The sequence below is a fragment of the Vipera ursinii genome, assembly GCF_947247035.1.
Source record: "Vipera ursinii genome assembly, chromosome: 5".
NCBI lineage: Eukaryota > Metazoa > Chordata > Lepidosauria > Squamata > Viperidae > Vipera > Vipera ursinii.
In genome coordinates this window covers 83,333,475-83,359,323 of record NC_139518.1, presented here as the reverse complement: position 1 = coordinate 83,359,323, position 25,849 = coordinate 83,333,475, and the positions used below count along the sequence as shown (strand labels likewise).

Sequence of the window (25,849 nt, the reverse complement as noted above, 5' to 3'; positions counted from 1 at the left end):
ACCATGGGTTGGTGTGACTGGTCATGTTATCTGCTGAAGCCAACTCTAGCCATTTTGCTTCCTGAAGTGAGAGAAATGACAGTGACAGAAACCTCCACTTCTCTTTCTTTTACCACATAGAGTAAATCCACTGGATTGGTAGTTGAAGTTTTAGCTCTAATGTTAGGATGGCATCTACCACCATGTCTGAGACAACAGATTATTTTAAGGGATTTTCCTCTGGCAGAAAAGGAGCATCTCCAGTTGATGAGAAATAGCGAGGAGGTCCCATTATTCTTCCCTAACATCTGACATCTGAAATAGTTCTTTCATTCCTCCCAGCACCGTCATCTGACAATGACATAAACCTAGAACAATCCGTATTTCTTCTCTCTCTTCTTCTTCCTCTTTTTCTCCCCTCCCCTCACTGTCTTTCTTCAGCCAGCACAGGCAGAAAGTAGAACAAAGTCTGCTGATGTTTTGCAGCAGACTAGCAGACGTTGATAGCTCTCAATACTTTTCACACCAGCAAGCAAATTGATGGGGGGGAGGAAAGGCACAAAAGAAAACGCATCTCTCTCTGCTCTGGCTTGATTTTTTTGCGAATCACTTCTCTCTTACTCTCCATGTCCTTCATCTATAAAGTAAGGGGATCAATTGGGCTGTTTGAGCTGGCCTTTGTACAGGAACGGTTTTGTGTTTAAAAGCACTAAGGGTTGTTTTTTCACAGAGAGTTTTAAATTTGGAAAAATAATGCACAACCGTGGCCCCCTATATAACTTCACCATCCCCTACTCTTATTTTGTGGCTGGTATTTTAGCCAAAAGAAAAAAAGAACAGTAGATTCTGTCCAAAGTCAACTTCTCAGTGTTCTGTACCAGCCTGCTACCGGCCCTGCAGAAAAGTCAGGGACAACCCCTTTACAAACGGCAAGAGGCTGGAATTAAGCCTGCCAAATTTATTAACATTAAACAGAGCAAAACAAGACACGAACCATGAAACAGGAGCTATGAAACAGGAGCTATTCAAGCGGTTGCCTTCAGCAAACCAGCCCTCCCATGCATTCCCCTTTTATACAGTTCAGGGCGTGGCTTCTCTCTGCCTCCTTCCAAGGTGCCCCATTGCCTTCCTCTGTTTACTCCTGATTGACTGCCTCCTGCGTCGGGCATCCTTGAACAGGGCCAGCTGTGGGTCATCTTCATCCACGCTGTCAGGCTCACACAGCTGGGTCTCGGTTGTGACCAAGTGGGAGGGGCCTGGCTGAGGGCTCTCATCAGCAAGCTCTCCAACCCCCTCAGCAAGCTCTCCAACACCCCCCCTCCTCCTCCTCTGAGTCGTCCGACCCAACTGCCGAACCCACAGGCTGACCCTGAATCACAACACTCAGCTCAATGTGTTTTTATATGATGGTCATGATGCAGTGGGATTCTTTCTTCAGATGCTTAAGTGCCATTGTTGGTGCTGTAAACAAATACTGTAACTAAGCTCTTTGATCAATTATAATTTATCTTTCCTCAACCTGACGCCCTTCAGACTTATTCACATTGGCCACCGCTACAAGCAGTGCAGAAGTCTCTTGCTTTCTGTTTATCTCGGAGAGCTATAAAATATTAAGGAAGGTTGAGCTGACATCATTCTCCTCCTTTTCGATTCCTTTTTCCTTTCAGTAGAACAGTTCCCAGCCAGTCTTGATGTACTCAAACCCATTAGACTTTAAAGGACTTTGAACAGATGTCAGACTTGCTGGAAAACAATTACTGGAATCTCTCTGTAGTAGCTGGCACTTTGGGTCTGTGCCATAAAAGAACCAAATTGCTTGTCCTTCTCCAAGGTGATGTATCTTTGTGAGAAGGTTGCAGTCCAAAAACTGGCTAGATTGCTCAAATCAACAGGTTTAAATCATCATCACTGTAGTCTGTTGTTCTGCCTCCCCCACTCTCATATTGATCTCCAGGTCATAGCCCTGTATTGATGCCTCAGCTGACTCAATTCCTCCACTGATGGTCTCTAGGCTGCCAACTGAGAAAGTCTCACTCTTCATTAGTCCCTTTTCTTACCATGTTCTTTAGGCCTTAGTGCTTACAACTCATGTCTTTAGTTACTCAATATATTTTTAAATAAAACCGGATTTCTCTCTAACCAACTTCCTCAACTCTCTTTTTGTCCCCCCCCCAATATTTCCCTTATTAAAGTTCCACATCATCGCTATAGCATTCTTCCCTTCCTGGGTGTTCTCCAAATGTCCCAAATTTTTCAACAATGGTGATGTTGGTTGGGGATTTTGGGGAATTTAAATATGCACATGAGGGCATCCAGGTGTGTGTGTGTATGTTTGTGTGTGTGTGTGTGTGTGTGTGTGTGTGTGTGTGTGTGTGTGGTCTTATGGCACTCATTTCTCCTTCCATTCTAGCATGTTGTTGGGGTAGATGTCTAGGTTGTATTTAGTAGAATGAGCAGGAGAGTTCATAAGTCTGAATCCCCACACTTGAAATAAACATAGCAATACACATTACCAGCTAAGTAGACTTCCTTCTTCTCCCCCTCCTTCTTCCAAATCCCTATTTAGTCCCAAGTGTAAACTTTCTAAAGTGCCCTAGCCTCTAACAATAAATAGGCTGACATTTCTCCAGAATCAACTCCTTGGAGGACAGAGTCGATGATTTAGGTATGGGGATCCCATGTTGCAATGGCTTGATTATTTATTTATTTCTGTATAAAAACTGAGAAGAAAGAAAGAATACAGGCAGGGTGTGGGCAATCTCATAGACAAGTCCCAATGAAAAATCCTTTGGGAAAGGAATTTTAAAATAACAAAGGCGGTGACTTACAACCTATACAAAATGTTCTACAGATGGCACTTAACACCTGTGAGGTTAGCGAAAGTGTTTAAAAATATGTCTAGCAATTGTTGAAAATGTAGACAAAAACCAGGCACATGCTATCATCTTTGGTGGACGTGCCCTAAAGCCAAAAGAATTTGGTCAAGAATACATATATGGTTAGAGAAAATGACTAAAAAACACATAGATTTTAAGCCAGAATTATTTTTGTTAAGGATTATTGTAGGAAATTATGAGAAGGAATGTGTATATTTAATGTTACATGTATTAACTGCAGCAAGAATTGTATTTGCCCAACATTGGAAAGATGGAAGAATTACCAGCGGAGGAAGAGATAATTAGGAAAATTTTAGATTGTGCAGAAATGGATAGTTTGACATTGAAAATGAAAGAGAAAGAAGATTCAGAATACTTTATCAATGGCTAGAAAAACAAGGTAGAGAGAAAGGAGTTTAAACATGTATTAGTAAACTAAACATTGGAACAAAATATTGAGGATTTGTGACTATAAAAAATTAATAAAATATTCAACAACAACAACAAAAGCAAAATCCCTGCACTGATTTGAAGTTACTGTTTTTAACTCCAAGTCAGAATCTCCTTCGTCTATCCTCTCGGTTCTTGATTCTGCAGTGTTTCCTTTCCCACAGTTGCTTTGTCTTTAAACTCCACGTTCTTGAAGGATGCTCAAAACAGACATGCATTCTTTTGGATGAAGTGAAGATGCATAACATCCTTCACTGGGTAGAGAAAAAAAAATCCTCTGCTTTCCACACAGGGCTATGAGATAACAACATGCATGTGGGTTTCCTATGAAATCTGGTGCTTATTGTAGGACAGATAAGCATCAAATGCATGAAGACCCCAAACGAACTAACTGCAGAATGAAGGCTTCTTCACTGAAGGTAAATAGACTGTAACCAACCTGTATTGGTCTAGTGTGGGCTTTTGTGTGTGTGTGTGTGTAAGTTTTATTCATACTGGAACACAGGAAACTGCTACAGTCAGTCCTTGACCTATGACCAAAAATGAGCCCCAAATTTCCATTGCTAAGCAAGGCAGTTGTTAAGTGAATTTTGCTCAGTTTTATGACTTTTTTTGCCACAGTTGTTAAAAGCAATCACTGCAGTTGTTAAATGAATTGTGTGATTATTAAGCAAATCTGTCTTCCCTCATTGACTTTGCTTGTTCAGAAGCCGGCTGGGAAGGTTACAAATGGTGATCCCGTAACCCTGGGGATTGTGCAACTTCCATAGGAACATGCTAGTTGCCAAGTGCCTGAATTTTGATCACATGACCATGGGGATGTTGCAACAGTCTTAAGTGTGAAAACCAGCCACAAATTACTTTTTCGGTGCCTTGTAACTTCAAAGTCACTAAATAAATGCTTGTAAGTCAGGAACGACCATAGTGCAAAATCAAATTATCCAGCTATCTAATCTATGGATGAGGAGGGTATTGACCACATTCTGCTTCCAAGTACTTTTGAGCCCCTGAATTTGCAAGAGTTGACAGTACTCAAGTTGGCACAATTAATTGACAATTTCCGAATGTCATCTGCTCCACTGAAATGATGTGTTCCCCATAGGGAGTCACAAAGTGACTTTCATAAGCAAGTCAAGAGGAGCTAACCTTCCTCTTTGCACCACATGGATAAAAAAATGTATGTCTGCATTTAAACATGTATGTTTATAAATGCTTATAGGTTTGAGGCTGGGCGGGGGAAAAAGTTATAGCCATGCAGGTGCATCTCATAACTCACTAACCCTAAGCTCTCAGAGATCCATAAAACAAGCTACCTATTTGTGATCAAAATCTATCCTTCGACTAATGATTGGCTGTCTGGATTCTGAGATGAGAAAGGATTTTGCATTTGTTCTTATCAGATCTAGTTATCTGCAGAACTCTGAGACAGAACTTTGATTCTCAGAGTCCATAATAGTTCATAAAGGCTCCTTGCCACGTCTCAAAAGTAGCTAGTTGTCTGTGAAAAGGATCTATTGTTTTTCTTTGGGCCCCATCCTGTTCCCCTTGTTAAACATTTATTTGAAAAATCTGCCCATGTGCCCACAAAACGGAGAATACACCAGAGTTTTCCAGCTAATTTCTAGTGACCTGAAAAAAAAAGCTGAATAAGGTCAGGCTTAGATAATACTTGAAGAGGAGGCTGCAGTTGTGGCTAGAATTGGGATTTACAATACATCTTGGAAGAACCAGTGGCAAACTATTTCTGTAATGTTCTTGAAAAACTGGATGCATGCCATTATTAGGTATGGTACTGACTTTGAAATAGTAGTCATTCTAATATCAGACAATAGGTTTCATCATAACAAGCATGCAATTAATTGATGAAACACCAGAGTATGCACAGTATAGAGATGGCTGCCAAGTCACTTGTTTCCCCGTTGTTCTTCTCCCCAATGATGATGTAGAGTTGAATTCTTCTGGGGACACCCAAGAAATGGGAATCTTAAGTTAATGGTGGATAATGTGCTTAGAAATCATTTGATTCAATCTCTACCTGTTCAGGTTAAAAGGAATAAGGAAACAGGGGTTGGTGAAGTTGAGAGAGTAGGCAACACAAGATGGAGAAATAGTTGTACTGCTATAATATGATGAGAACATAATAAAGAAGAAATTTACATCTTGTGAATTCACAATAAGGCTATATTGTACTCATTGAATCAAAGCTCTTTTAAAAAATAGTATTGCTTTTTAATTATAATTATGAGTTGTTCTCTCTTCTCTGTGTCTGTAGAAAAAATGGATGTGAATGTTTTTTTTTTAAATCCCATTTATATCCCGCCCTTCTCCGAAGACTCAGGGCGGCTTACAATCTAAAGCACAAATCAACGTGCTTAGCAATAGCCTTCATTCTATGTATATGCCTGCTTATTAGGGCTTTCGCCCCCCCAAGCAGCATTATTACAAAGTCAGCTTATTGCCCCCAACAATCTGGGTCCTCATTTTACCTACCTCAGAAGGATGAAAGGCTGAGTCAACCTTGAGCCTGGTGGGACTCGAACCTGCACTAATTGCAGGCAGCTGGTGTTACTTAAGGAGGCATTAGCCCACTGGTCCACCAAGGCTCTCCTGATTGTTGTGTTCTGTTAGTCTGTTGCTCAACCTTCTATTCAAAAATGTTGATTTGACCCAGTGCATTGAGGTGGGCTGAGATGGTTGCCCCACTTCCCAAAACCTGTTGCAAATGGTGAGAATTGGGACAGACAGTAGCAAATCAACTTCTGCATTTTTAATCCCCAAATGTTTTCATGGGGAAGGAGGGTTTATCGTTAGTGATAGTTGGAAGCTTTTTCCTCTTTTCTTTTTGAATCCTGTAAAGGCTCCTGATATGGTTGGTGGAGCTTCAGTTGCAGTTATCTCTGCATTTATCCATCCATCCATTTATCCATCCATCCATCCATGAAAATGGCAATAAGAAACACACTCAACTTACAGCTGCAAAAACTCCTGCCGTTGAAATGCATTCAGGAGTTCTTTTGCTGGACAGCTCCACAGGCCTAACTTGTTGGACTCTTTAACAGCTGAAGATTTTGGATATTATTTCAATATTAGGCGAGCCTTAAGACATGCGTTTAATATTTCTTCTCATATAAAGATGCCTTCAGTGCAAGGTCCAGAATCCTGAAAAGGGGGGACCAAATGGACATAGTTAATATTGGCAGAAAGAGAAACTATCAGCCATGACTGGAGAGGAAAGGAGCCAAAGTATTTTTAATTTGATTTGATTTCATTTCATATATTCATCTACACATACTTTACATTAATGAATATATTAAATTAAATCAAATTTAGATTATAACAGTTGGATGGGATCTTAGAGATCATCTAGTCATGTGCAGGAATCTGCTACTGAAGCACCCCCGACCAGGGGTTATCCTCAAACTTCAAGCAAAAGAAAGTGCACACCACACACACACACAAATCTGCTATGTGTTATGTAACTTAAATCCACTGTTTCTTGCGCTGTTTTCTGGAACCATGTTGGGCAACTTTGCCCCATGTTCAAGTATCCTTCAAATACTTGAAAACACAAAGACAAAATGGCCTACCAGAAGGTACACATCCTTGTTTTAGCTAGTTCTGAAGACATGTTTATAAGAAAGTTAGTGAGTGGTGGCTCAGTGGGTTAGGACACTGAGCTGGTCGATCAGAAGGTCGCCAGCTTGGCGGGTCGAATCCCGAGTGCCGCATAGCAGAGTGAGTGCCTGTTACTCATCCCAGCTTCTGCCAACCTAGCAGTTCGAAAGCACGTAAAAATGCAAGTAGAAAAATAGGGACCACTACGGTGGGAAGGTAACAGCGTTCCGTGCGCCTTTGGCATCTATTCATGCCGGCCACATGACCACAGAGACATCCTTGGACAAGAGCTGGCTCTTTGGCTTTGAAACGGAGATGAGCACCAGCCCCTAGAGTCGGAAATGACTAGCACACATGTGCAGGGGAACCTTTACCTTTACCTAGTTTTTTATTGCTGTGGGACAGGGGTGTCAAACTGCCAGCCAGACACGTCATCCAGAAGCTGCATCCACCCCATTGCTGGCAATGGCAAAACAGTCCCAATAGATCTCGCAACATCACGTGACGTCGCGAGTTTGACCTGTCTGCTGTAAAATGTTTGAAAAACTTTCTGATTTAAATCTTGGGTGCTGCCATTCATAACCTTGCTTTGCCATTAAAAGGGAATCTTTGAAGTGTATTTATAAAGAAATCACAGTCTGAAGGAATCCTGTTTATTTTTAACTACAATGTTAACTCATTTCCTCATTTCCAGCTGTTTTTCTTTCAATCCCCAGTATTAACTTTAGTTCCCAGGTTGACTGGAAACTATGAAATCAACGTATCTGGAGGACATTATATTGAAAAATGAGATAGCATTAGTGAACTGTAGCATGTTGGTGTGTGTTTGAGGAAGGGAAAGATTTACGAATGGGAAGAGATTGCAAGGACTAACAGCCTTGCAAAGGTTCATTTTTATGCTTCTTTATAACAAAGTCATGCTGAGCAGTGAATTTTTTAAAGACTATCTCCTGGAGGGTTGAAGGAAGATACCAATTAGCATTTCAAGTAGTCATTCATAAATAACCAGCCTGAGAGATGGCTCCCAGACTTTTCGTGTTGATGTTTATTTCCTTCTTGTGTATAAAGTCATGCCTTTGAAAAACTACCATATAGAAGGCTCATCACTCCTGAACCAAACTTCTACAACGGTATGTGGTAGAACAGTGATGAGTCTTGATGTGACTGATGATATGATAATTCAACAAGTAATGATGGTTATTTGGTCTACTCTGAGGACCTGGAACCTGCCACCATTTATCCTTCCTCCTTTTCATGCTGCTTTCTAGATAGAATAAGACTTTTGATCATCAATTTCATCTTTTTAATTCTTCAGATGACACATTTTCTCTCTGGACCTTGGTTAATTGCCTTTTATTTGAAAGCATTTGCCTGAAGGGATAAACTGGCTGTCTTTCTTTTTAGGATGATCTGGTCCTCAAGTTAGCTATAAAGTGATGGAAACATGCTGAAGCTCATTACAGATTACAAAAAACATCGATCCCTAACTTGGTATCATTTAGAGGTGTTGAAACTTTATCTGATACATGGCTCAGAGTAATGTTTCTCTGCCTTGGCAACTCTAAGATATGTGGACTTCAATTCCCAGAATTCCCCAACCAGCTGGCTTAGAGACTAGAGCTGCAACCTAATTATTAAGATTAAAAAGGCTCCTAAAAACCAAATTTGTTTAAGCAGGTATATGCGAAGTGATAAGCAGATAGGACTGGAAATTAGTACTTAAAAAGTTTGTGGCCCTATTTATATATACAGATAGTCCTCAACCTACCATTACAACTGAGACTTCAATTTCAGTCACTTAGCAATGCAGTTGTGAAGGAAGTCATCCCATAACTGGACCCTATTCAACTACTATATTTATTTATTTATTTATTTATTTATTTATTTATTTATTTATTTATTTATTTAAATTTTTATACCGCCCTATTCCCGAAGGACTCAGGGTGGTTTACAGGGCAACATAAAATATGATATAAAAATAGTATAAATTAAAATAGATTAAATTACATAAGCCCAACAATTAAAACAATATTAAAAGCTAAAACCCCTTCAGTCCAGGCCTGATAGATCAAAAAACCAAGTTTTTACCATGGTCATTAAGTGAATCATGTCATTATTAAGTAAATCCAACCCCTTCAATTGATTTGGAAGCCAGCTGAGATCACACGTCATGTAGCCACAAGATGCTGCAACTGCCATGAACATGAGCTGGTTGCCAAGCACCCGAATTGCAATCAGATGACTGCAGAGGTGGTATGATGGTCATAACTTTTAGTATGGGTTGTAAGTCACTTGTTTGAAGCCATTGTAACTTTGGACCATCATTAAACAAATGGCTGTAAGTCAAGGACTACCCGTGGAAGTGCTACCACAGCTGAAGTGCTATTTCAAGAATACCATGGTCACTGCAGAGGATAGTTCTGCCATTACATAAAGAGTAGATCCTTTGGAAAGTCTTGAGGGAGATCTGTTTCAAAGGTGAGTTGCTTGATATATGGCTGGCAGGGCACGAACCATCATGTGAGCTCCCCACATACTCTTTGGTCAGCAGGAAGATTTCCCTTCAGTAGGGCAGGAAGAGTTTCTCTCAATAGTTTGATTTCCCAAGGGAGCTGCTGTCCCAGGTGACCTGTTTCACTCCAGAACGAGAGTGACAGAAGTAAAAAGTGCTGACTGGAAAGGTTTGGTTCATGAAAGTAAACACTGTGAAAAGAAGCTCTTTTCCCTGTTTGGATCTTGGATTAGCACATAATAGTATTCTTCTAGAAATGGAAATAGCCTAATTACATATTGCTCACTAGCCACATCTGGATATCTTTCTCAGTTTAGAAACTATGGCTTCTAAAGGTCAGCTGATTGTGCGTATTTCTTTTATCATCTATCTATCTATCTATCTATCTATCTATCTATCTATCTATCTATCTATCTATCTATCTATCTATACACACACACATATACTGTATATATACATATATATACATACTGTACATACATACATATATATGTATGTATGTATATATATGTATATATACAGTATATATATGTGTGTGTGCATGTGTGTGTATAGATAGATAGATAGATAGATAGATAGATAGATAGATAGGTAGATAGATGATAAAAGAAATACGCACAATCAGCTGATCTTTAGAAGCCATAGTTTCTAAACTGAGAAAGATATCCAGATGTGGCTAGTGAGCAATATGTAATTAGGCTATATATATCTCCTGAGGGACGCGGTGGCTCAGTGGGTTAGGGCGCTGAGCTTGTCGATCAGAAGGTCGGCAGTTTGGTGGGTCGAATCCAGAGTGCTGCGTAACAGAGTGAGCGCCTGTTACTCGTCCCAGCTTCTGCCAGCCTAGCAGTTCGAAAGCACGTAAAAATGCAAGTAGAAAAATAGGCACCACTACGGTGGGAAGGTAACAGCGTTCCGTGCGCCTTTGGCGTCTAGTCATGCCGGCCACATGACCACGGAGACGTCCTCGGACAAGCGCTGGCTCTTCGGCTTTGAAACGGAGATGAGCACCGGCCCCTAGAGTCGGAAACGACTAGCACGCATGTGCGGGGGAACCTTTACCTTTTACCTATATATATCCTTCTTTTAATCTGAGAGCTCAGGGCAGTTTATGCATCAGTCTTCATAATATTCACCTTGTAAGATGAGCTGGCTGAGAACTGAAGACGTTGGCAATCCTCTTCAGAAACTCAGCCTCTCATTTAATAACAAACTAACCAAAGATGTTCCAGAGACTTAGCACAACTAGACTGGTTGTTGTTGCAGATAAGAAAGAAATCATACCTATGCAGACGATTTGCCTGCTGCAGGACACAACAGTACATTGAGCTTTGAGAGTTGGAAACTTCTGTTCCATATTTACGTGGCAATTGTGTCTGGCCTGAGAACAACAGTTCCTACCTCATCCATTGCAGACCTTACACAACATCATTGGCACCAGTCTCTCAGTGAGCTCTTGGTCAAGTCCATAGTTAAATCTAATAGCATATTCTTGGAGTTTCATTTCACTGGTTGTGCGGTGGTTTCTGTTGTGATTCCTCGCCAGCCAGTGGAACTGGGAGCTGAGTCTGAGGACTCAGATGATGATGAGGGGCCTGGAAGGACATTGAAATCAGAGGAAGGCTCTGAGGAGCGTGGCCCCTCTACTCATGCAGAGACAGCTGTTTTGGGAGGCTGAGTTGGACGGCGATGAGGAGCAGCTGGGGCCAATGCCGGATGCATGGATGCACAGAGAGGAAAGGCGAACAAGACAGAGGAAGGCAGTGGGGTGGCTCCAGAGGCAAAGGAGAAGTCATTAAGAAGCCACGCCCTGGCTGGACTATAAAGGGGGGGGGAGATGTGGGAGGTGCTGGTTGCCAAAGGCAACCATTCATGCTGAGGATGGTTTTTTTGTGGATTGTGTTGCTTGCCTCTGAAGTCTTGGACATTGAGTCAGGTATGTAAAAATAAAAGGGGTTTGTTTTTTCTTGCGGGTCCTGCCTGGTTCCATGAAGAGGGGTTTCTTCTCGTGAGTAAAGCAGTTGAGCAAGTACTCACATAGGCTGGGACAGAACAGTTTCAAGACTTTATTAAACAGAAAAAAAGCTTGTGTATCTTTTGTGAGCTTCCCTAATATGCCAATTTTCTTAAACTCAGGCCTATGCATTGTGTGCAAACAATTTCCTTAATATTTATTTTACTTAAGCAAATTTACATGGGCAGATTTCGATGAGTTTCCATGAGGAGCCCTGGTGGTGCAATGGTTAGCATGCAATATTGCAGGCAAACTCTGCCCACAGCCTGGAGTTCACTCCTAACGAGGCTCAAGGTTGACTCAGGCTTCCATCCTTCCAAGATCAGTAAAATGAGGGCTCAGATTGTTGGGGGGCAATATGCAAATATTGCTTCTACATTCTAAGCCATCCAGTGGGCGCTGTAAAGAGCTACAGAGCTTACTGTCCATCTCATTCACTCATTCCTGGCTAATGCTAAGAAAGAATACTCTTTTACCTGCACAACTGAATTCATTTCCCACTAAAAATAATGCAGCTAAGATACGACTTGCAATAATAATCTCCACGTTATCTGAGATTCAGCCAGTTTTCAAGTCTTCTGCAGAAACCAAATCTCTTTGCCTAACCTGGAACAAGCATGCTTTAAGGCAGGCATGTCAAACTCGCGACGTCACATGACGTCGCGCGATGTATCAGAGCTTTTTCTCCATTGCCGGCAATGGGGTGGGCGCGGTTTCGTTGTGACGCGTCCGGCCCGTGGGCTGGCAGTTTGACACCCCTGCTTTAAGGAGTCTTGTGTTTCTCTTTGTGACTGATATCATTTCCACCTGAGCCCCCAAAGGGAGGTTATAGCTTCCATCTTTTCACCTGGTGGCTTTGGAGTGTGTGAATGTAAGAGCAACAGTTGTTTCAGACATTCAGTTATCCCAAGGGGCATCATTAACTGAGGACTACATTTATAAATTCATTTCCTCAACTGCAGGTCATTTTAGTGACAGATATGTCCTGCCAAATTCTTTCATTTTTACTTGATCATGCATCTTGGAGAAGGAAAGGGCTTCAGACAAGCTATACTAGCACTGAATAACCTATTATCGAGGAGGGGCTAAGGAACTCTCCATCTCTTGCTGCCATGCCTTTGGGCTTGGAGTTGGCGTGCAAAGAGGTTCTTTGAATACAGAGATATTTCTACAAAGAGTTGCCTCCTAGAAAGTGGATCCACTATGTAGCTTAGAAGTGAATGGCAAAAGTATTTATGATACTGTTCTGAACCAGCCCTCTTCTCGCACCCCTAATCAAAGGAAGAGTCTGGAAAGCGTCCAAGATCAAAAGGCTTCTGCCAAGTTTTAATTACACTGTTACAAAAATACAAGAGCTTGACTTCTCAAACGAAAAAGTTGCTTTCAGCAACTAGCCCCTCCCCAAACACTTCTTTTATAGAGAGCTCAGGGCGTGGTCTCCCTGTGCCTCCTCCCGAGGAGTCCCATAGCCTTCCTTTGTTTGTCCCTGCTCGTCTGCCTCCTGCGTCGGGCGTCCTTGAACAGGGCCAGCTGTGGGTCATCATCCTCCGCACTCTCGGGCTCACACAGCTGAGAAGAGGTTCCCGGCTGAGGACTCTGCAAAGTCTCCAAATCATCATCAGCCGGTTCGTTTCCCTCCTCCCCCACATCTGAGTCCTCCGATACATCGGACCCGGCTGTCGGGCCCACAGGCTGGCCCTGAGTCACAACACTATCCCGCACCGCAGGGCCCTTCCCCCGGGTCTGCCGATCCGGATGCGGTCGGGATGGGAACTGTTCGTGAAACGCAGTCACCAACGCAGGGGCATGAACGGCGGTCGCGTCTTCCCATGTGAAGTCCTCCGGCCCGTACCCTTTCCACTCGATCAGGTACTGGAAGCGACCTTTCAGCCAGCGGGAATCCCTGATGCTGGCGACCTCGTACTCGGGGGTGCTGTCGCCATCACGAGGTCCTGATGGGGGAGGTTCCGCTTGGCGAAGTGGACAAGCCGGTTGTTCGGGGACCAACAAGGACCGATGGAAGACGGGGTGCACGCGCAGGGAACGTGGCAGAGTTAAACGATAGGCGACCGGGTTGATGACGGCCTCGACTGGGAACGGTCCAAGGTAACGGTGGTCCAGCTTCCTCGCCGGCCGAGTGGATGGTAGGTTCCTGGTGGACAGCCAGACCCGATCCCCCACCGATAATGGAGGCGTATCCCTTCTCGACCGATCGGCGAACCTCTTGTAGTCGGCCTTGGCCTTCTCCAGCTGCCGTCGCACCAACCGATGGATCGCCTGTAACTCCGCCATGAATTCGTTCGCTGCCGGCTCCGGTGAGTCCACGGGAGAAAGGGGGAAAAACCGAGGGTGATAACCCACATTGGCCAAGAACGGTGTCATCTGCGTGGAGGTGTGCTGCGAGTTGTTAAAGGCAAACTCGGCTATGGCCAAATAGTCCACCCAATTGTCCTGCTGCAGGTTAACGTAGCAGCGCAGATACTGCTCCAAAATGCCGATGACCTTCTCGGTACCCCCGTCGGTCTGAGGATGATGCGCGGACGAGAGGCAAACCTTAATGTCCAACGCCCGCATCAACTCCTGCCAGAAGCGGGCTGTAAACTGGGCCCCCCTATCGGAGACGACTCTATCGGGAAGGCCGTGCAGCCGGAACACCTGTTGGATGAACATGCGACTAGTGGCGCGAGCTGACGGTAAGCCGCGACAGGGGATGAAGTGCGCCATCTTGGTCAACATGTCCACCACCACAAACACTGTCGTGAAGCCGGAGGATGGGGGTAGATCCGTCAGAAAGTCCATGGACACAGCCCCCCAGGGTCTCTTGGGCGTTGGCAAAGGCTGCAGTAAACCAGGCGGGGCCCCTGTCGCTGACTTGGCCTGCCTGCATGGGACGCAGGAGGTGACATAAGACTGGACATCGTGTCGGACTCGGGGCCACCAGAATGTACGGGAGACCAGGTTCAGAGTCTTGAACAGGCCAAAATGCCCCGCAGCCGGGTTATCATGACATTGGCTGAGGACGAGTCCCCTGAGTGGCCCTCCTGGAACATAGAGCCGGTCACGATAATACAGGAGTCCATCCGTGACCGACCAAGGCGAATCTGGCCCCACCTCTTCCTTCCGCTGAGCCACCCACGCCTCCTGCTGCTGCGCCTCCCGGATCCGAGCCCGTATATCCACCGGCTCCCGCACCGCAGCAAAAGACTCGACGGGGATCACGGTCCTGGGCGGAAGCTTGTCTTCCACTCGGGTGTACTCGGGCTTCCTGGACAGAGCATCCGCTCTCTGGTTGTGCCCGCTTGGTATGTACCGCACCCGGAAGTCAAACCTCGCAAAGAAGAGGGACCACCGGATCTGGCGTTGGTTCAAATTCCGAGCGGTCTGCAGGCTTTCCAGATTCTTGTGGTCCGTCCGGACCTCGATTTGATGCCGCGCCCCCTCCAAATGATGCCTCCAAGCCTCGAACGCCGCCTTGATGGCCAGCAGCTCCTTCTCCCAGATGGTATAGTTGCGCTCCGAGGGATTCAATTTCCGTGAGTGATACGCGCAAGGGAAAAGGGTACCGTTGGGCGTCGCTGCCTGAAGTAACACGGCCCCATTGGCAATGTCGGAGGCGTCCGCCTCCACGACAAACGGCCGTTGCGGGTCAGGATGCTTCAAGATGGGCTCCTTCATGAAGGCGTCCTTCAGAGCTTGGAACGCCTGTTGTTCGGGGGCGTTCCACTGGAACCGAGTCTTCTTCTGCAGGAGCCGGGTGAGGGGGGCTGTCAAGGCAGCAAAGCCAGGGATGAATGTCCGATAGTAGTTGGCAAATCCAAGAAGTCGCTGAATATCCTTCACGCGACGCGGGGGTTGCCAACTCTGCAACGACTCAACTTTACTCGGTTCCATGGCGATGCCCTCAGGAGAAATGCGGTGACCCAAGAAATCAATGGTCACCTGGTAGAACTGGCACTTCTCCAACTTGGCAAACAGCCGATGATTCCGGAGGCGCTGCAGGACCTGACGGAGATGCTGATGATGCGCTTCACGCGACGGGGAGTAAATCAGGATGTCGTCCAGGTAAATCACAACAAACTGGTCCAACAGATCCCGAAAGACGTCATTCATAAAATGCTGAAACACAGCGGGGGCGTTGGTCAGGCCAAACGGCATCACCGTGTACTCGAAATGTCCATAGCGAGTACCAAACGCCGTCTTCCACTCATCACCCGGCCGAACCCTGACGAGGTTGTAAGCTCCACGCAGGTCCAGTTTCGTGAAGATCTTAGCCTCCCGGAGTCGGTCCAAGAGCTCGGGGATGAGGGGCAGCGGGTAGCGGTTACGCACCGTGATAGCGTTGAGTTTCCGGTAGTCACAGCAAAGCCGTAACTCGCCCGACTTCTTTTTGACGAAGAGCACGGGCGCAGACACTGGCGAGGACGAGGGCCGGATGAAACCACGAGCCAAGTTCTTCGTCAGGAAGTCCCGCAATGCAGCCAACTCGGGCTCCGACATGGAGTACAAACGCCCCACTGGGAGAGGCGCATCAGGGACTAGGTCAATGGAGCAGTCGTAGGGCCTGTGCGGGGGTAATTGGTCCGCCTCTGACTCGCTGAACACGTCAGCAAAGTCGGACAGTTCGGGAGGCAAGGAAACCCCTGAGGAACCCTCCACCTGGCCGGCACAGATATGGCGGGTGTGGTCCACGCACTGCAAACTTGGGAAGGTGACCAAGTTCTGAGACCAATAGATCTGTGGATCATGCGCCCGGAGCCACGCCAGTCCCAAGACCACGGGGAAGTGCAGATCCGAAGTGACGTAGAACTGAATGGCCTCCACATGGGTACTGATGGCCATACACACGGGTTGCGTGGCGGCCGTGATAGGCCCGGACAGGAGCACTCGACCATCGATGGTCTCCACAAGCATGGGCGGATCCACTGGACACTGGGGAACAGCCCATTTGGCCACAAAGGCCGAATCCATAAAGTTAGTGGTAGCCCCAGAGTCAATTAAGGCATGGACTGGAATCCCCTCTGACTTGCCAGGGAGGATCAGACGTGCCTCCAAAATCAAATGCCGTGGAGGTTCACAGGCACCGTCGGAACGGCGTCGCTCGGTGTGGATGTTGTGGGTCGCCCGATCTTTCACACCGTCTAGATCGGGCTCGGGCCGTTTCCCGATAACAAAGCAGGGGACTTTCTCGGGGCAGGCTTGGTCACTGACGCCCGCTGACGCTTCTTCGGGCAAGAAGCAGCCAAATGTCCAGGGTCCCCACAGTAAAAACACAACCCCTCCGATCGTCGTCTGTCCATTTCCGTCACCGATAGACGGGACCTGGCGGCACCCAGCTCCATTGGCTCCTCCCTCTGGACCGGGGGCTCACGCACAACAGGGGCGGCAGGGGTCTGTGGGGTGGCACGGCGACTCTTACGCTGCTGCAGCCGGGCATCGATCCGCAGACAAAGATGGATCAGCCCATTCAGGTCTGAGGGAATGTCCACGCGGGCCAGCTCATCCAACATCTCCTCTGACAAGCCATCCTGAAAGGCATCCACGAGCGCAGCCTCATTCCAGGCGGAATCCTGGCTAAGCAGCCGGAAATCGCTGATATAGGCCTGTAGAGGGCGCTGACCCTGCCTCAAAGCTTTCAGGCGTCGGGTGGCCGTCTGTGCCTTAATCGGGTCCTCGTACATGAGGCGCATATGGTCACAAAACCCCCCAAAGTTATCCAACAAAGGGCTAGGCTGTGCCAACAGAGGCGTGCCCCAACGAGCTGCATCTCCCGACAGAAGGCTCAACACGAATCCCACCTTATCTCGGTCAGTGGGGAAATCAGCTGCTCTCACGCTGATATAAAGCTGGCATTGTCCCAGGAAGGCAGGAAACAGTTCTGGATTACCAGCGAATTTATCCGGCATAGCTATCTGACATTTCCTCCTGGGTGGGGGGGCAGCATGTACCTGAGCCTGCAGTTGTGCCACCTGAGTGGCCAGCAAGGTGAGTTGCTGGTTGAGCTGGACATTCTCGGCAAGAAGCTGCTCCATCGTAGTATTAAGGGGTGGGTGGCTGAAAGCAAACTGTTCTGAACCAGCCCTCTTCTCGCACCCCTAATCAAAGGAAGAGTCTGGAAAGCGTCCAAGATCAAAAGGCTTCTGCCAAGTTTTAATTACACTGTTACAAAAATACAAGAGCTTGACTTCTCAAACGAAAAAGTTGCTTTCAGCAACTAGCCCCTCCCCAAACACTTCTTTTATAGAGAGCTCAGGGCGTGGTCTCCCTGTGCCTCCTCCCGAGGAGTCCCATAGCCTTCCTTTGTTTGTCCCTGCTCGTCTGCCTCCTGCGTCGGGCGTCCTTGAACAGGGCCAGCTGTGGGTCATCATCCTCCGCACTCTCGGGCTCACACAGCTGAGAAGAGGTTCCCGGCTGAGGACTCTGCAAAGTCTCCAAATCATCATCAGCCGGTTCGTTTCCCTCCTCCCCCACATCTGAGTCCTCCGATACATCGGACCCGGCTGTCGGGCCCACAGGCTGGCCCTGAGTCACAACAGATACTGCCATTGCAAGTGGCCTGCCTAAACCATGTTTTCTTCTTCCTTTAATCTACGGTCCACATTTCTTCCAACGTACAAAACTTGCATCCTCTCTAAACCATCATTGAATGCTTCTGTTTAAAATGGCCTTACATGACTGCCATTCCTGGGCTATTACTGGAATTTGGATAACGTGCTCTGTGGAATGCAGTTTGTAGTTCCCATCTCTAAGATCTCTCTGTTTTTCTCAGCCCTGTTTTTGTATCAAAACAAATAGGATAAGGATAGCATCTGCTATATGAGAAATCACATTATGTCAACAGCAAACTAAAGCAAATATGTAGTTTTGCCAACAATTGCCTCTTGGGCTCCTCTTTTTTCCATAGCTTCTTGACATTCTGCAGCAGCCCAACTTGATTAAAATCTAAATAAATAAATAAATATAAATAAATACAAATTTATTTTTATTTCCTCTGCATTCTTTAATAAACAATCTGTGTGGGATTGGAACAATCAGCATGTATGCAATATTGTGTTAACAGTGATATTCTAGAGAGAAAGACTAAGCAAGAGAGTATCAAGATCTCCCAAGAGGAGCGGATGCATGGATGGATCAGCACATCCCTCCCATCACCTCAAATTTGTCTTCAGCTTTACTTCCCCCCCCCTGCTTTTGAAAGCAGTACCCCAATGGCAGGTGGCTACCATCCCCAATGTGAAGCTTCATTTGTTCACTTGGCAGAGCTGCAGCAGAGTGGCAGTGTGCCAACTCTGACAATGCAGCGTTTCCTGTTGGGCTGAGATGGGATGGGGAGAGAGAGAGAGAGAGAGAGAGAGAAAATAGGGTTTGTATCCTCACTTTGGATTGGTGTTATTGAAAATGCACCCAGTGGGAGCTCAGCAGTCTGAAAGGTTTAAGCATGGCATGCAAGAGAGAATAAACTTGTTTTGTTCTCTGGCCTTCAAATTGGCAAGCCCAGAAAAAGCTGGGAGGGCAGATAGGGACTCCCAATGCATCTGAATTTGAATTGTGCTGTAGTATGGCTTCTTCCTGTTGCAAGGATCCCTTGTCTCAGAGTTTGGGAATTCCAGCTGGGCTGGAGGCTATGGCAGAGGATGGAGAGGCAGCGGTGGCATTTTAAAAGAAAAACAATGGGAGAAGAGCTTTTACAGGAGTGAGCCAGGGAGATAAATGGCTTGGCTAGAACAGTCCTTCTCAGAGTGGAAATGAAAGAGGCAATGATGTCCCTGTTGAAATGAATGCTTGCTGGCTGAAAATACAGCCCTGAGAAATACTAAGAAAAATATGAACCTTGCTGGAATGGAGGATCGCTATTCTTGATTTGACGTCCATGTCCACGTAAGGCCCTTCTTTTTCCTCTGAGACAAACTTGGTTGATCTCACAATTTGGCCATTTTATGGGGTGGCAATTTCCTTAGGTTCCTGAAGGCCCAAATGGCATTGCAGGTAAGTGATAGAGGAACTTGTTCTGAGGGAAGATTTTTTTTTTACAGGGGTAAGGTTTTTGTATTCAGTTCCTGGCTTTTGTAGTTGCAAAGTCTCAGAGGAAAAGATTTTTAAAACACTGAATATTCAGGCAAAGCAGAGGTAAAAGCATCCCATGGAATGATTACTCTGTGAGATTGGCTTTTGGTTGTAATAATGGGCTTATCCATATGCATGAATCTGCTCTTTCAGCTCCGTGAAAATCACTTCAGGTGAAATGATAACTCAGATGGTACCTTGTCTTCTAAGGCAGGGGTCAACAACCTGTGGTCCGTGGCCTAGTACCGGGCTGTGGACTGTTGGCCAATGGGCCGCGTGAGTGGCTGGCCAGTGCACGCACATGTGCGCGCTCACACACCCCAACTCACAATAGTGTCACGGTGTTGCACAGGTGTTAGCAATGCCGTAAGCATCTGGCAGGTGCTAGCGTTGCCACAAGCACACACACCCCGCTCACACTAGGGTCATGGCATCATGCTGGTGCTATTGTCGCTGCAAATGCAACATCCCCACTTGCGATAACATCATGGCATTGTACACTAGGGTCGCCTGAGCATCATGCAGGCGCTCGTGGCCCCGTTTGCGTTATGCAAACAATCATGGCCCCATTTGTGCATGTGCAGTCCTGTTCAGCGTGCATGTGCTCGCACACGTAAAGGCATCCCCACCTTGGGAGAATGAGAAGTTCTCCAAAATTCTCTCATCCTTTGAAATATTTTTAAAGCAAATCTCTTAGATAAAGAGAACATAGAATAACAGAGTTGGAAGGAAGTTCAGAGGTAATCTAATCCAACCCCCTGCTTGAGCAGGAGATCTTATACCATCTCAGGCAAGTGACTGTCCAGTCTCTTCTTAAAAACCTCCATTGATGGAGCGCCCACAATTTCTGATGTCAAGCTGTTCCACTGTTCAGTTGTTCTCACCGTTAGCAAAATTTCTCCTTACTGTAGTTCTAGGTTGCTTCTCTCCTCGGTTAGTTTCTGTCCATTGTTTCTAGTCTTGTCTTCTGGTGCTTTGGAAAATAGGTTGATCCACTCATTTTTTGTGGTTGCCCCTCAAATATGATATTGTTACCATTACAGAAACTTGGTGGGATGAAACCCACAAATGGAATAAACAGCTGGAGGGATTTAAATTATTTGAAAGAAACAGAACAAATAAAAGAGGAGGTGGAGTTGCACTATATATAAGAAATAACTACATCACTACAGAAATAGAGCACAACAATGATTAAAAACTATCTTGAATGCATTTGGGTCAATATAAAAAGGGGGGAAATGACATTGCCATAGGTGTATATTATAGGCCACCCAACCAAATGGAGGAAATAGGTGAACTTTTTGCTAGTCAGTTAACTAAGCTATGTAGGAAGCGTATCACAATAGTAATGGGGGACTTTAACTACCCTGATGTCAACTGGGAAACAAACTCTGCACCAAGTGGAAGATCAAACAGGTTCCTGACAAACCTGGCAGACAAATTTGTCTCCCCAAAAGTAGAGGGGAACTACGGGATCAAGAGGTTGGACTAGAAGACCTCCAAGCTCCCTTCCAACTCTGTTATTCTGTTAAATATTGGGAAACTGCTATAATGTCTCCCTAGTCCCGTGGTAGGGACGCGGTGGCTCAGTGGGTTAGGATGCTGAGCTTGTCGATCAGAAGGTCGGCAGTTTGGTGGGTCGAATCCCGAGTGCCGCGTAACAGAATGAGTGCCTGTTACTCGTCCCAGCTTCTGCCAACCTAGCAGTTCGAAAGCACGTAAAAATGCAAGTAGAAAAATAGGGACCACTACGGTGGGAAGGTAACAGCGTTCCGTGCGCCTTTGGTGTCTAGTCATGCCGGCCACATGTCGACAGAGACGTCCTCGGACAAGCGCTGGCTCTTCGGCTTTGAAACGGAGATGAGCACCAGCCCCTAGAGTTAGAAACGACTAGCACGCATGTGCGGGGGAACCTTTACCTTTACCTTTAGTCCTGTGGTGGCGAACCTATGGCACATGTGCCACAGGTGGCATGCAGAGCCCTCTCTGTGGGCATGCATGCTGTCGCCCCAGTCCTAGGCCTTCAGCTGGGTTTTATAAAACCTTTTTGCTTTAGGCCTCCACCGCCATGTGCAAAAAAAAAGGTTCAATCAATCAATTTCAACTTCTTGTGGAAAAAAAACGATCTCGCAAAGTTGGGATTGATTGATTGAACTTTTTAGTCCCACCCCTTCTGCCATTACCACCGCAGCCATGCCCACCCAATGGGCCACACCCACCCAACTGGCCACACCCACCCAGCACCCGATGATACATAAGTCGGTTTTGGGTTGCAGTTTGGACACACGATCTCTAAAAAGTTTGTCATCACTGCCCTAATTCCTAGGCTAAACATACCCAATCCATACGTTTTAGCCTCCAAAAATGAGGACTTTCTCTGGTAAGTACTAGTAAGTCCAAAAGCTTGCACACAGTAATGGGATTCAAATATGTGAACAATCGGTTCTCTGTGTGGATGCCACTTCCAGAAGTCCATTCCGGGCCTGGGCAGCAAAAAATTAGGTGCCGGTTCTGCCAGAGTGGTGCGAACCGGCTGAATCCCACCACTGCTTGCATAGCCCTGCATTTTGGTTCCAGAGCGGCAACAGGATGCTCATGAAGTGCTCGCTAACTGGGCAGAGCATCATTGTCCCCTGTAACCCCTCCTGTAACCCCTCCTCCAGCAAGGCTGGTCTTGATGTAGCCTAATAGCTATTCTTTTCTAACTGACTTTTTCTAAATGCTTCTAATAGCATTGTAGATATGAATTCCTATGGAAGGATAAAGGAGGGTGACTGGAGTGGATACAGATAGTCCTTGAGATATGAGCATAGTTGAGCCTGGCAATTTTAGTTATACATCATGATTATCATAAAGTGGATCCCCACATGACCAGACCTGATTTTATGACTTTTTATTTTGCAGTGGTCTTTAAACGAACACTATAGGGTGATTTTTCCTGGAAATTGGGAGTAGATATCGCTTTGTTGCAAATTGTGGTCCTGTGACTATCAGGCACTGGAAATGGTCATAAATTGAGCCAGTTGCCAAGTGCCCAAAAATGCAATCGCGTGTCTGCTAGGAGACCAATGTCGAACTTCAAAACTGGTTTACAAATAGCTTGGGGAGGGTCTGTTGGAACTTCAAACAGTTTCTAAGCAACCAGTTGTAAATCGACAACTACCTGAAGACAGAAATAATACCAAAGAAATATATATCTATTATCTTTGATATCTGGATATAGTTGGCTGAAAAGCTTACTGGGGAAAAATGGATGAATCCTATTCACCCATACATAATTACTGTACTTATATAGGTACAGCCTCTCCAGAGATTATGGAATCCATATATTACAATTCCACGTCTGTTTCCTCATGCAGTACAACAAACTTGTATTATGATGAGTAACTACCAACAAGTGGACTTACTCACAGGGCTTTTTTTCTCATAGAACGCTCAGAACGGAGTTCCGGCACCTTTTTTGGATGGAACCTTGTAGGGTAGGCAAGGCGGGTTGTATGACACGTGTGAGTTACGGCACTTTTTTCTTTTACAAAAAAAGCACTGCTTACTCATGTCCCTGCTTCAGTTTTATTTGCAGAGTAAAAGGGAGAAATAAGCAAGTGTACACGTTGCTGGGGCTGTCAGGGTATGAAATATGTTGTGCAATTCCAGAAGAGCCTGCTGGGACTCCATACTTCATGCCCCAAAGGCAGGAAAAAAAACCTCTGGAGGAAATTGTTGCTGCTGAACAAATGTCGTGTTTTGATTAATATTCCTTTCGACTCCAAGACCCCATTGCTTGTTGTTACAAATGACTTAATGCATTTCAGCTGGACAAACAAATCAAAGCAAACATTTATTTATTTATTATTTCAATTTATACAGCCGTCCATCTCAAATTTATGACTCCGGGTGGCCCCATAAAATGACCCCAGCAGAATGGTTAATAAAGCATCATTTATGGAGAATGAATTCTGATGTTAATAGAAAGTTAATGCAACAGTAAAAAAAAACACAATTGGTTACCCTGCCCTGCTGGTATGCATTTTAACCACTTTGTACTTGCTTTTTCGTGCACAGAGAGTCTGTTTTTTTTTGTTTTTTTTACTTCTCTTTTTCTCTCTCTTTCTGCTGTCCTTCTGCTGCGGTCTGAATTTTCCAGGAGGTGGAGGTCAGTATAGATTTTTTTTTTAAATCTACTTTTCATTTCATCAGTCCTGTGCCATCTTCCTTTGTCTTCTCTAACACAGTGCTTTGGATTGGGCTGCTTCTAAAGGCCGTTCTGAGTGGTGGAACATGGTCCATGAAAAATGAGCCAGATCTTCCTGGCTACTGTGGATTGCCTATAAATTCTGATAAAACGCAAATTGCTAAAAGTCTATGTGCCGTCTCCAAATCATCTCCACAGCCAATTCACAGATGTGAGTCAGGTCTCACATTTCCCCACCCCATCCAATCCATTTGAGAAGCAGCAATTTTGACACTTCCCCAAAAGCTGTGTAGATTGGAACAAAAGCTTCTCTCTCCAAGCCAGCCCCTAATTTTAAAGATTGGCAGGAGAAATGGAGATGAATGTGCAGCCCCTTGTCATCTCCCCTTAAAGTGGCTGTTGTCTAAAGTCAAAATATCTCCTTTTATGCTCAAGTCCACCCACCTCCTTCTCCCACCACATCAAGGAAAATGGCGCATGGCAGAAATGCCGCCTTTGAGTTGTCACAAAGAAAAGCTTATTTTAGACATCATAGTTTCCTTTGTTTCCCATCATAATCCATAACATTGCATGAAAACCAGCGCAGACTTCATCTCATCTAGCAAAAGCAAACAACTCTGAATATTATGACACGTTATGTAGGGAATCACCTAAGATAAATGCATTTTTTTCATTTCAGACAACCGCTTGACTCTGTGATCATTTTCTCATTCCAGGTTTCTCATTGCAAGTTCCTCACTGAAATAGATGGTTTACATTAGCATTTTTGTTATAATGTCTGGTTCTCTTAAAATACATGCAAGTTGACAATGCTGTCAGTATGAAGTGTAAATCAAAAGCTCCTGTAGACTCTTGTTCTACAAGGTTGCACAGATCCCTTGCAAATATTCAGCAAGCATTTCTGCAAAAATATTTGCATGTCTTTGGCTGTTATTTGCTTATTGACAAGTTTCTCCTTTTACCAGTAGAGTAGTAAAACTGTTAACCACCATGGCAAGGTTATCAGTTTCCATCATCTAGAAATCAAATTAGGAAATCAAATTTACTACACAAGATCACTGTATCATGAGGAGAAAAAAAAGCATGGTGATGTTCCAAAAGCATCATGTCGATCAATTCTAAGCTTCAGCAAAAAAAGATTGCTGAGATTGCAACGAAACAGAATGACAATCTTGTACCCCAAGGGCTGGATCATTAGACCATTTTTATTTTGTTCTTCTGGTTGAGTGAGCATGTTTATCTTTAATTGCACAAGACTTTTAAACCAGAAAATGTTGAATTGATTTTCAATGGGTTGTTATTTTGTTTTGTGGCTTGCCACTTTTGGAAAGGCTCATTAAAAATAATAAGAGGAATGAGGATATGGCCTGATATTCTGGAACTCCTGGCTTAAACATTTTAATTGAACATGGGCAAATTCCCTGGGTTAGGTTTTGTTCATTTCCTTTTCTTTGTGCAGGTTTTTTTTTTTGTCTCCTTTACATTCTTCTCATGTAACAAAAGTAGGTCCAACAGAAACTCTAAGCAGATCATGGTTTCTGTCTCTGGAATTAGGTCCATCAAGAAAGTAAAGATAGTCTTCAACGTATGACCACAATTGAGCCCAAAATTTCTGTGGCTAAGTGAGAGAGTTGTTAAGTGATTTTTGACCCATTTTGCGACCTTTCTTGCCACAGTCGTTAAGGGAAACACAGCAGTTGCTAAGTTGGTAACACAACTGTTAAGTCAACCTAGTTCCCCCATTGACTTGGCTTGTCAGAAGGCTGCAAAAGGGGATCACATGACCCCGGGACACTGCAACCGTCATAAATATGAGTCAGTTGCTCAGTGTCTGAATTTTGATCATGTGACCATGGGGATGCTACCACACTCGTGTGAAAGCGGTCCTAAGTCACTATTTTTTCAAGGCCGTTGTAACTTCAAATGGTCCCCAAACAAGCTGTCATAAGTCAAGGACTATCTGTATCACATGTTGCACCCTCTGAATTAATGTTCCTCCTAATTCAGTAGTCTTTGGATGTGTTGAAACTGGAGATTTCCCCAAATTCCGGTCCTAAAATGCTATGCCCAAGATTGAGGAAAAGTTTTGATTTACCTGGCATTTTGAATAACACATTTTTTCTACTGCTGACATTTTCTAAGGTCTAAAA

General features: G+C 45.0%; 1 protein-coding gene across 1 annotated transcript in view; it reads left to right on the top strand.

Moving 5' to 3' along the window:
• Positions 1-25,849, top strand: part of SPOCK2 (SPARC (osteonectin), cwcv and kazal like domains proteoglycan 2) — a 109,297-nt gene that overhangs the window by 45,366 nt on the left and 38,082 nt on the right. The gene's annotated exons all lie outside the window — the stretch shown is intronic.